The following is an 11182-nucleotide window of genomic DNA, read 5'->3' as shown; positions in this document are numbered from 1 at the left end:
AAATCTTCTTTCCTCCTGCTCTCTGAGTGGGATCTATTCCCCCCTGGCACCACTCTGCTTTAGTGCAGGCTCTCCAATAGACCCAATTTAGATAGCACGGCCAGGTGCTAAAGAGCTTTCCCTGCTTACTGTTAACTTACTGTGTGATCTTAGGCAAATCCCTTAACTACTCTGGACCTCAGTTTTATCATTATAAAATACCAGAGTGGCATTGGATGGTCTGTCAGTCTTATCAAGAAAGAAAAGAGAAAAACATACATCATTGAGGGTTTATAATCTGGTCAGCAAGACCATATATTGTCTCATGTATCACTGCTCTACCTTCATTAGTCATATATTCTCTGGCAATTTATTTAATCTCTCTTTGTCTCTATAAACAGGGGGAAATAATACTTACAAGTTATGATGCTATGATAATAAAATGAGGTAGCACATGTGGAGCACTTAGAACAGTCTTGACACAGAATAACAGTTAACAACAGCCATTAGCCCCTTCCAGAATAATTTTTATTTTAAAGAAAATGCTAAGCTATTGTATATCAACATCCCTGAAATATTGCAAGCTCTAGTCTAAGTTATCATTATAGTTGTTCATGAAGCTATGTTATTGTTCCCTACAAATATTGATCAACATAAACTTTAAAAAGTAAAAATAGGTACTCTCATCACCAATTGCTCAGAATTCAACATGAATAAAGACATTTCTTTCCATATATTATCCTCAACAAACTAGAAAAAATAATCTAACTCCCCCTCCCAAAGGATTCCCATCTTTTGATACTGAGCTCACAAAGCAGTTTTTGAGGTAGTCAACAAAATACAAAGGAAGATCACACATCTCCATAGAAATGATTTTCAAATTAAAATTTGAAATGCCACGTCAAAAATTTTACCTCTCTCAACTGACTTTTAATAAAAACATGTATTTCTGAATGAAGTCTCTTGTAGAGATCTGTGGTATGAACAAGAATTTCAACTAACCTCCTTCCTTCCTTAGACTTCTTTACAAAACAGTTAGCTACCTGCTGAAGGACACTGTTTCCTTTCCTGTTAGCACTCATCTCCCTCACCACATTCCTGGTGCTCTTCCTGAAAGGAGCAGCTACTCAAACAAATCCTAGTAACAGGAGTTTCCGCAGAAGCAAATTAAAACATTTAAAAGTTGTTCTGAATAGGAAATGATTAAATCATTTATGATACTAAGCCTGTCCTTTGTTGTAATGAGTTTTTCATTTGTCTACCTTGATAGTTGCACATGCATTATTTCATTTTATTATCCCTTTCCCTTTTTTGGAATTTAGAAAATGTTAGCTTAGGAAGTGGTTAACCTGACAAAAAAAAAATACATTACTTAAAAAAAAAGTCCACCTCAACCCAGAGGGATGGCATTAAGTGGAATCCTGTGTATCATGGAACACCTAATGCACACAAGATGTGGAGCGTGTTCCTTGATCAGAACTTTTAAATACTAAGTAGCACTAACTGGGAGAAATAAATCAAATGCAAGGATAGCTGGAATAATGAACAGTGACGATGCTTCATACTCACACCCCAGCAAAGCAATATGAAAAAGTGATCCGGGCTGTCATGAACTATTACTGAGTGAAGAACTTCTTTTCTTTTTTAGTCCTTCTAACTTAAAAAAAAAAAAAAGACAGTAAAAATGCTGGAGGAAAATAGCCTTCTTTCCTGACCTCCTCAGATTAGTTGTCAGCAAAACAAACTGCTATGTATCATGTGTTTGGTGACAGAAAAAATATATATTGAGATCAAAGATAATCAAGATACACCTGGTTATTATTTGTAAAGACTTAACAGTAAGTTTTTAATGATTAATTTATCTGCCACATAACGCCTTCATAGATCATGTGGGACATCAAGGGAGGAATGTGGTACTGCATTTCTAAAGCCTCTTTCGAGGTCTCTGAATGATAATAGGCATGGAAGCCATCATTAGTCTTGTTAGACGATGGTTCCTGTAGGAATCTCCTATGTGTTACCTTTTAGAGGGAAGGTCAACGAAGCCACCCCCTGGGACTCCCCTGCAGGATACAACTAACACAAGCATAAACTGTATGGAAATGGCTAAATTATCTTTACGGAGGCCTTGCTCTCTCACATCAATCAAGCCCTTCTGAACTAGTAAAGCAGAGGAGCACCCTGCTGGCAAAAGTGTTACTATCCTTACGCGTGTCATGACTGGCACTACAAATTTAACAATAAACAGGCAGATATTTGTCTTGCTTCCTTAAAAAACAAAATAAGTGTGCCGAAAGACATACACTTGCGAGGACAATTTGTTTTAATGGGGAGCAGACTGGAAGAAAGGAATTGCTAAGTGGATTCTGTGTCACTGTTTCTCTCTCAGTCCCTCCTCAAAAGACCCTTAATCCAGAAATCCAATCGTAACTGCCATCAGAGCACATGGAGAAGGTAATAAGCATCTGACAAGCCAAAACAAAGCAAAGCAGGACCCCATGGCTGCTGTGTGGGAGGGGACGGGCGCATTTATCCACCCTCACGTCTCAGCTTCCTGAGAGTGGAGCCCGTGTCAATGCCTCATCCTGACACCTAACTCATGGGGGAATTATAAGTCATCAATACCAATGACTGTAAAACACTTTGTAAATAAAAATGGCTTAGAAGTTCCAATTAACAACAGAAAGTAACCCTCTGGGATGTGCCAGAGAGAAGTAACTACAGCCATAAATAAGCAATGGTTGGTTTAGGTTCACCTCTTATTTCAATGCCATTAAAAACGCGCTTCCTTCCCATTGCCAATCTGAAGACCCAGTTATGATTTCTTTTCTTACCTGCACTACAAAGTGCCGTGGTTTATGAGAGGAAGGGTTGAGGAAACACGGGACTGTTTTAACACCAGTACTCAGTACACACATACATATTGCGATCTTTTCATGAGAAATGACTACAGCATTCTGGGGTGCTATAACTATCGATAAAGTAGTCTGCTCCATATGTGACTGCTCCATATGTGCCTCTCAGAAGCAAGAGGCCCAAGAAATTGCTGTGGGGCACCTTTTAGTGTACTTTCATGCTTGCCCCATCCAGAACTTTGATCAGCACACACTATATAGATTGATTATAAGTGTGGCCCAGGAAGGGTCCACTGAGCCTGTGGCCTTTTCCAGCCACGTGCTGGTCACTTACAGTATATCACACGTGTACCTGCGAAGAAACAGGGGTTTTAGCTTTCTCTTGGTCTCTTCTTCACTCGCTCTTGGAGATGCCAGCTGTCATCGGGTGAACTGTCTTATGGAAAGGCCCACCTGGCAAGAAGCTGAGGGAGGAGTCTGGCCAATAGCCAACAAAGAACTAAGACCCTTTGTCGATCAACCTGTGAGGCACTGAACCTTGATAGCAGCTACATGCTTGAATTTGGATAAAGATCTTCTCCTACTTGGACCTTGGTTGGCTGCAGCCCCGCTGACACCTCGACTGCAGCCTGTGAGAGACCCTGAGCCAGTGATATTCGGCTAGGCTGCACACGAATTCCTCACATGAAGAAGCTTTGAGATAATGAATGATTATTGTGGATTTAAGAAGATTTTGTTCATGCATTTGGCATAGAAGATGAATTCTTCCTCCTCCACCGGGAATGAAGGACCTCAGGCTCTACCGCTAGCTGACCAGCTACGGGATCGAGCAGCAGATCCATTAATTAGGAGAGCTGTTACCCAGGATCAGGGATGTCTGCCTGGCTTTATTTTATTTATGGACTATCCCAACCCCTCTGTTGCCCACTAGGCTTTACTTGCTCTTCAATGCTTGGCAGAATGCCATGCTAACTAAAAAAAGAAGATGGAAGGAGAACTGGGCATAATGTTAAGCTTGCAAAATGTTATACAGAAAATTAAACTCCAGGAGAAATGAAATGTTGGTCCCTGAAATCTAAGGCATTCCTCAATCTTCCAATATGGCACATGGTGATAGTTTCAATGAAATGGATTCATGTAGAAGGAAAGTTTGGGTGTTTTTTTTTTTCCTGTTTCTCTCCCCCCCCACCCCCCACCGGGAATTACAAATAAATGTGTCCAAACAGTGGTTTTCCATATCAGATGACACATCTCAGAGAACTCTACCTGAAGAGGCTTTGATAAAAAAAATTAAAGGCATTGTTAGTTTTACTTTTCAAATGACTGTTCAAAAGATGTGTCATGCGAAACCATTCAGATTTGAGAGCAGAGCCTTCCGCAGCAGCAACAGGATCAATTGAGGTTATGAAGGCTCAGCAGGTGGTGGAAAGTGGAAGCAGAGAAGAGATGCTGGTCCCTTCAGGGGTAAGGCTGTGAAGTAAAGCAGAGTTGCTGGATGACCTGTTAGCCTTAGAGTCAGAGCCCACAACGGAGGAGGGTGAAGCAGTGTGGGGTTGGTTCCCACCCAGAGGGTGGGGCTAGCTGGCTGAGCACAGCCAAGAACTTTAAATTTTTTTTATTGTTTAAAGTATTAAAAATAGTATTACACATTTCTTCTTTTTTTCCCATTGGCCACCCCTTCCCCCAGCATTCGCCCCCACCCTCTTAGTGTCTGTGTCCATTGTTATGCTTACATGCATGCATACAAGTCCTTTGGTTGATCTCTTATCCCCCACCTCCACCCTTCCCTGCCTTTTCTCTGAGGATTGATGGACTGTTCAATACTTCATGTCTCTGGAATACTGTGCTGCTGTAAAAAAGAAAGAACTCTTTCCATTTGCAAAAGCATGGATGGACCTGGAGAGCATTGTGCTAAGTGAAATAAGCCAGATATAAGAAAGAAAAATATTACATGATCTCACTTATTTGTGGAATATAATGAACAACATAAACTAATGAGCAGCTGAGAACTTTTTATCTAGTTCATTTTACTGATGACTTTTATTTCGGGCACAAGAACTGTGTGAATGAACAAGTGGCTGGTTTTCCCTTGTGAATTCTCAAGTGCAATCTACACTAATAAAAGAGAACCATGCAAATTATCCATTACTCCTATGCTAAGCCATGCCCACCAGCCAATCAGGAGGGAGTATACAAATTAACCCAACCAAAATGGTGGCAGGACATGTTGCTGGAGCAAGCAGGAGGCTTGGGTTGCCCCCGTGATGGAGGAAGCCAAGCTTCCCGCCCACCCTGGCTGGCCCTGGCCTCTGCTCAAGGCTATAAAGTTTCAATTATAAAAGATAAATAAATACTAGATACTTACTTCCAGTCAGCCCTGGTCTCCACTCAAGGAGGGGCTGAAAAAAAAAGAAAAAGAAAAAAAGGAGGAGCTGGGACCTTGGATCTCCAGGGGTTGATCAGGCCAGAATGGGACAGCAGGGGTTGTCGGGGTAAGCAGACCAGCAGGAGGTCCAGTTGGGGGTGAGCAAGCCATCAGTGGGGGTCAATTGGAGGTGATCAGGACAGTGGGGAGCAGTTTGGAGTGAGCAGGCCACTGAGGGGGAGGAGGGCAGTTGGGGGCAAGCAGGTTGGCAAGCAGAGTGGTTAGGGGCAATCAGGCAGGCAGGAAGACAGGTGAGTGGCTGGAGCCAGCAGTCCTGGATTGTGAGAGGGATGTCCGACTGCCAGTTTAGGCCTTATCCCTGTAAACCAGCAGTAGGACATCCTTCGAAGGATCCTAGATTGGAGAAAGTGCAGGCTGGGCTGAGGAACATCTCCCACCCCATGCACGAATTTCATGCTACTAGTTTACAATAAATTACCATGAAAAGTTTTTAGGTTGCATGATTGGATGTGCTGCATTTTATATTTTATTGGGCATTTTGCTCCACTAAGTGGTAAAAAGGATAGAGGCTACAGGTGGGGTTGCTTTATTTATGAAGGTCTAAGGCAACTGCAACATAATTTTTTTGAAATTGTAAGATATTACAAGTTAACATAATTTTTTTTTAAAAAAGAAAGACTTTGGGAGCAATTTGACATGACTAAATTAAATTAAAGCCAGAGAATACTTACTACTGTATGCCAGGCATTATTCTGTGCATTATGAATATAACTCACTATCACTCAGAATAATCCTGAAAACTGGTATCATTATTGTTCATATTTTCAAGATGAATAAACTCAGTCTGAGAGGTTGAATAACTTGCCCATGGTCACAGCAAACTAAGGCTTGAACTCCAGAGTCCATGCTTTTAACCACATCTCAAAGCTGGAACAGGAGCCCAAGCTCCCTGCTCCATAACTAGTGTCGGGGGTTCCTGTTTGCTCATAAAAATTAAAAAGTAAACAAATAAGGTAGACAGGGCAGCATGTTGTCAGGTGCTCACATGTCTGAGCAGGGAAAGACAGGCAAACACTATCAGATGACAGGAATCATAGGGATGTGCAAAAACAGTTGGAAAATGTATTTGAGGGAGCATTTAGTTCAGATGGGGTCTATCTATTGTATTTTAGAAAAAGAAATACATTTTGGTTTCCATTTCCTTAGAAAGTCTAGTTGTATATGCAAACATTTATAGCAAGCATTCTTATAACCTGTGGCATGTGTGCACAAGAAGTAATTTCAAGTATTAAATCAGATTATTCAGTGCTGCACTTAGCTCCTGTTAAAGTACCACAAGATCAGAGCCCACAGCAGCAAACACAGGTTTCCAGAGCTTGAGCAGCAACCAGGGCCAATCTGGGGAATGCAATAGCTTCTCTGATGTGGCATTAGCCGTTGGGCATCTCTAGAGCTGCCTTAGCTGCTAGTGGGTTTGGCTGGTGCTCTGATCACCTCAGAAATCCCCATAGGCAGAAGCCCTGGCTCTCCTGCCCTGGAAGACTGTGAAGGGAGGAGGGTGGTGCTTTCTCTGCCTTGCAGGGACCATTCTAGGGCAAGATGTAGCCTATGAGAAAGATCCTCGCCCAGGGAGAGTGATGCCAGGAGAGGCATCTGGGGAAGATGAGCTGTGGGGAGGAGGATGAGATTGCTGCAAACTCAGGCAGCATTTGCAGCCTCTGCTTGATCGCGAGTCCCCTCTGCAGAGGTGATTTGCCCGCTCCGTGTAGAACTAACTTCCCCATTCCCTTCGCCCCCAGCACCTCTGTGATGTTTGGAGGATCTGCCCTGCCTTCCCAGACATACAGAAACCCCTAAGCACATGGCTGTTAATTGACTGCACGTCTTGCTGCCTTTCAAAAAACATGCTACATGTATACAATGAAAAGCAACGATGTTATCAGTGAATGACATGAAAACTTATTCACTGTACATCATCGAGTGAAAAAAAATGAGTTATAAAATAATATGCAACAAATCCAATTTAATATATAGTTATATTCCTATGAAAAAGACAGAAATAGACACAAGGATGATTACAGGCATTGCAGGTAACTTTCTTCCTTTTGCTTATTTGTAATCTCTACAATAATACTATTAAAGTATTATTTAATTTAAAATTTAAAGAGTTATTTTATGTTTTTCTCAGACTGTGAGAGATTATGGAATAGGTGGTACTGGTAATGTATTAGGGATTTTTTAAAGAGCTAATTTGATTGAAATAGAAGGTGGTTCCTCAAAAATGTACATATACTTTAACAGCTGTTTCTGTTACATTTTTAAAATGAAAAGTATTTTAATAAACACTGCCTTTATAATTATTCAAAAATGTGTACATTTTTGGGGATTGAGGAATAAGACATTCATGTCCAGGGGAAAAGTATGTTGAAGGTCAAAATCAAATGTGAGATGATTATTGTCATTCAGCATATCCCCAGAATTCAGATTTTAGAATTTTCCTGCTATTTATCAAATCCAAATCAGAGTATCCCAAAGCAGATCCAAAGGAACACTCATAGATTTTAGAAGACAAAAAAGAAAAAAAAAATGGGTGGTGAAATTAATTTGGAAAATGTTGAGCTAAACAACGTTAAAGAGGCTTCCTTACCTAAGCAAGACTTCTCAGAGCCTTCATTATGCTAATATGCATTATAAACCTGTGCCCTTCCCCCTCCCCACCCCCACAAATGATAGGATCTTGAAAGAGTGTATGAAGCATGTCAAAACTTCATATTTATCTATAGGATCCTTTTGTGCCAAAACAACACACAGAACCAGGAATTAGTACAACACACTTAGGATAATGCTGTTCTAAAGCAGTATTCTAGAGACACCTGTAAACACGTGTTCTGTTTTTCCCAGGAGGATTTTAAAGGACAATTCGACATATATAAACCTATTATTTCCCACCAAAACTCTCCCTAATTTCTCTCACTGTGACATGGGTGAGGACATTAAATCAATGCTGCCAGGTTGCCTCAAAGAGCACGAAAGAGTTTCATTCCAGTAAACAAATGCCTGAACTTCAACCAGGATCTGTGAAGTCACTTTCACATAAATGGGACCAATCTGTAAACAAAATGCATGCACCTGTCATTGCCATTCATATCGGCAATCACAGTTTATAAATTAACACACCATGAAAAGCTTTATCCATGTTCATATGGTGTGACCACTGCAAGAACAACTTCAGATTGATTACCTTTTTAAATACAAAACAATTGAATTTTACTGCGGACAGAAAGGAGAATTTATTCCCTTGCTGTGCAACTTCTGGAAATAACAGTCCTGGAATATAACAGGGAAATTGGCTCGGGCCCTATTAGGTCCTCAAGATGCAGAAGCCCGTTAAATGGCCTCACTGTACCCTGTAGTTCTCTGGGTCAGGTTCTCTCCAGCAGAGCCTTTGGAGGATCTCAAAGGTAGACTTGACCCAACAGTATAATCCCTTTTCCTGAGTTTACTCAGAGTTTCCCCAGGATATGTATAATGCTAGGACTTTTAGAACAAAAAGTTGAGCAGTTAAGACAGTTAATAATCACTTTCCTCTCACAACCTCAGGAATAGAACTACTGTTGAGGATGTCTCAGAATCTATTAAGGTAGGTGTGGGAGGAACTATTGGGATTGAGTCTTTTTTTCTTCCTTCTTTCTTTTTTATAGGTATCATTTTATTTCACACCAAAATAAGCTGATTAGTATGTAGAAAAGCAACGGTCCCCTCAATTTCCACAAATGCGTTTTTATTTTATTTTTTATTTTTATTCTAGATGCCAAGTTCCTTCTTGCATACATTTAACCACACCCGCCCCACCACAGGGTACATTCACTGGGTCGAGGGGTTGGAGGGGTGTACTTCTCCCTGGAATCTTGCTTACATTTGCATGTGAAAAGAAAGAGATGCTTTTGAGTAATTAGTGATCTGAAATTCTGCACCATGAGGAAAAAAATTGCTTTTGGATATTTATGGGGAGAAAAATCCATATGGGCGATGAATACAGTATAGATGTTTTGGGAAGAAGGGATGAGGGGGGGGGGCGTACTCACTATATTGAATTTCATCCAAACAATGGTAAGATTCATATGATCACTTTCTTATAAATAATAGATACTATGGAAAATAGCACAGAGCTGTTTTTCTTTCACAACTTAAATTTCTTATATTAATTCTAGGATTTTAAAAATGCCCTTTCTTTTTGACCTGATATTTTCATGCCATATTGAAGAAACTCATGATCAATATGTATTGATTTTTATCGCTAATTGCATTAATTTTGCTTTAGAAATTAGAAAGGCTTTAATGAGAATGTGAAGTCACTTCAAGATAGTGCATTACAGGCAGGCTAATTTGACTGGACTCTGTGCATCAGATTATTTCATTACGAACCATCAATTACCATACAAACGAATGAGATAAATAGCTTTTCCCTGAGCAGATTTACATTTTTGAATTCATCCATAAATTTCAAGAGCTTAAGTTAATTTATATCCTATGACCATATTTAATATACAAATAGTTCAATCATGAATGCATTATCTCCATAAACTCTCACTCCAGCCTTCTACATTATACTTTGCACAACACTGGAAACACCTTAAAGGATATTTTTGTTAAAGATCTTTCATACTATCGCTTAGCAATTATTGCAATAAAACCAAGAGACTGAGATGTGTGATGTTGTTCAAGATTTATAAAATCATAAGAATATGAAATAGTCAAACTGATTTGGAAATTGAGTGCAGGTGTCAAAATAACATCCCAAGAAACAAGAGACCACAAAGGTCTTTAAATTCTGTGAGTGTGTTTATGATCTTCTTAGAAACCTACCTGTTAAACAGAACTAAGTAAAAAGACTTCAGAAGAAGAGTTCTATACAGGAAAATTCTATCTAATTTGGTCTGTGGGAACATACGTAGGGTGGTATTGTGGTATATGGGAGAAATGTGGCCAGAGGCAATAGTGAAGGAAAATTTAAGATGTCCAAAATTCTGGGGTATCTTGAAGAAAATAAGTGTGTCAAAATAATATCCATAGAACATTTTGCAAATAAATATTTGAAAGTTCTCTCAGAATGTCTACCCATGCTAAAGAAAATGAAATAGCTAACACTAATGGATACTTCTTATGGCACAGTGAAGTTCTAATAATGAAGATGTTATGTACTGTTTTTGTTTGTTTTTGTTTGCAATTTAGTATTTAGTGATAAAATCATGGGCACAAAACCTTGGTACTTAATCCCCACAGTTATTATTATTGTTATTGTATTTATACATTTAAAAACTTTAGAAAATAGTCCAAGGGTTGAATTTAATTCCTCATTCATTATCTTGTTCACTTTAATATCCTATGACATGTCATCCAAAAATATCCATGAATTGTGAAATTATCACATATTGTAGGATAAAGTATATTTCACAAGCAAAGACATTATGAGAGAATGTTGGAGGTGACAGGCTCACTAGAGATCATCAAGCCCTTGGCATTAAATGTGTGGTCTGAGGTTAGCACCTGGGAGCCAGCGTGGGCTCTCGGTCCTCATTGTAGACTTACTGAATCCAAATCCAAATTTAATATGATCCCTTAGAGATTCATGTACACCTTAAAGTTTGAGAACATTGATCTAATCTTTCATCATCTTTTTTTCCAAATATGCAACTAAGATAAAAAAAAAAAAGCTTAAGAATGTTCCAGGTAGCAAGAATAAACTCATATTTCTCCAATGCTGACAGCTCTGGCTAAAATAGGTCAATAAGGGTCACAGCTAACTTTATTGGTTGGTTGGATACTGGCTGAGCTATCGACCAGCTTTGGGAATCACTTGCTATTGTCAGAAAGAGCATGTTTGAGAGCATGTTGATGGATTAGTAACTGTGTAACACCAATCCAAACATGAAATCATTCTGAATTTCCACATAGAATCATT

The 11182-nt window shown here is 39.5% G+C and overlaps 1 pseudogene; it reads left to right on the top strand.

Moving 5' to 3' along the window:
- Nucleotides 1–3560: 3560 nt before the first annotated feature.
- Nucleotides 3561–9925, top strand: LOC118705566 (annotated as a pseudogene).
- The last annotated feature ends 1257 nt before the right edge of the window (nucleotides 9926–11182 follow it).

Source organism: Pipistrellus kuhlii, unplaced genomic scaffold, assembly GCF_014108245.1.
Source record: "Pipistrellus kuhlii isolate mPipKuh1 unplaced genomic scaffold, mPipKuh1.p scaffold_m20_p_5, whole genome shotgun sequence".
NCBI classification, from domain to species: Eukaryota; Metazoa; Chordata; class Mammalia; order Chiroptera; family Vespertilionidae; genus Pipistrellus; species Pipistrellus kuhlii.
The sequence above is the reverse complement of the archived record's forward strand: the minus strand, read 5'-3'. Positions and strand labels throughout refer to the sequence as shown.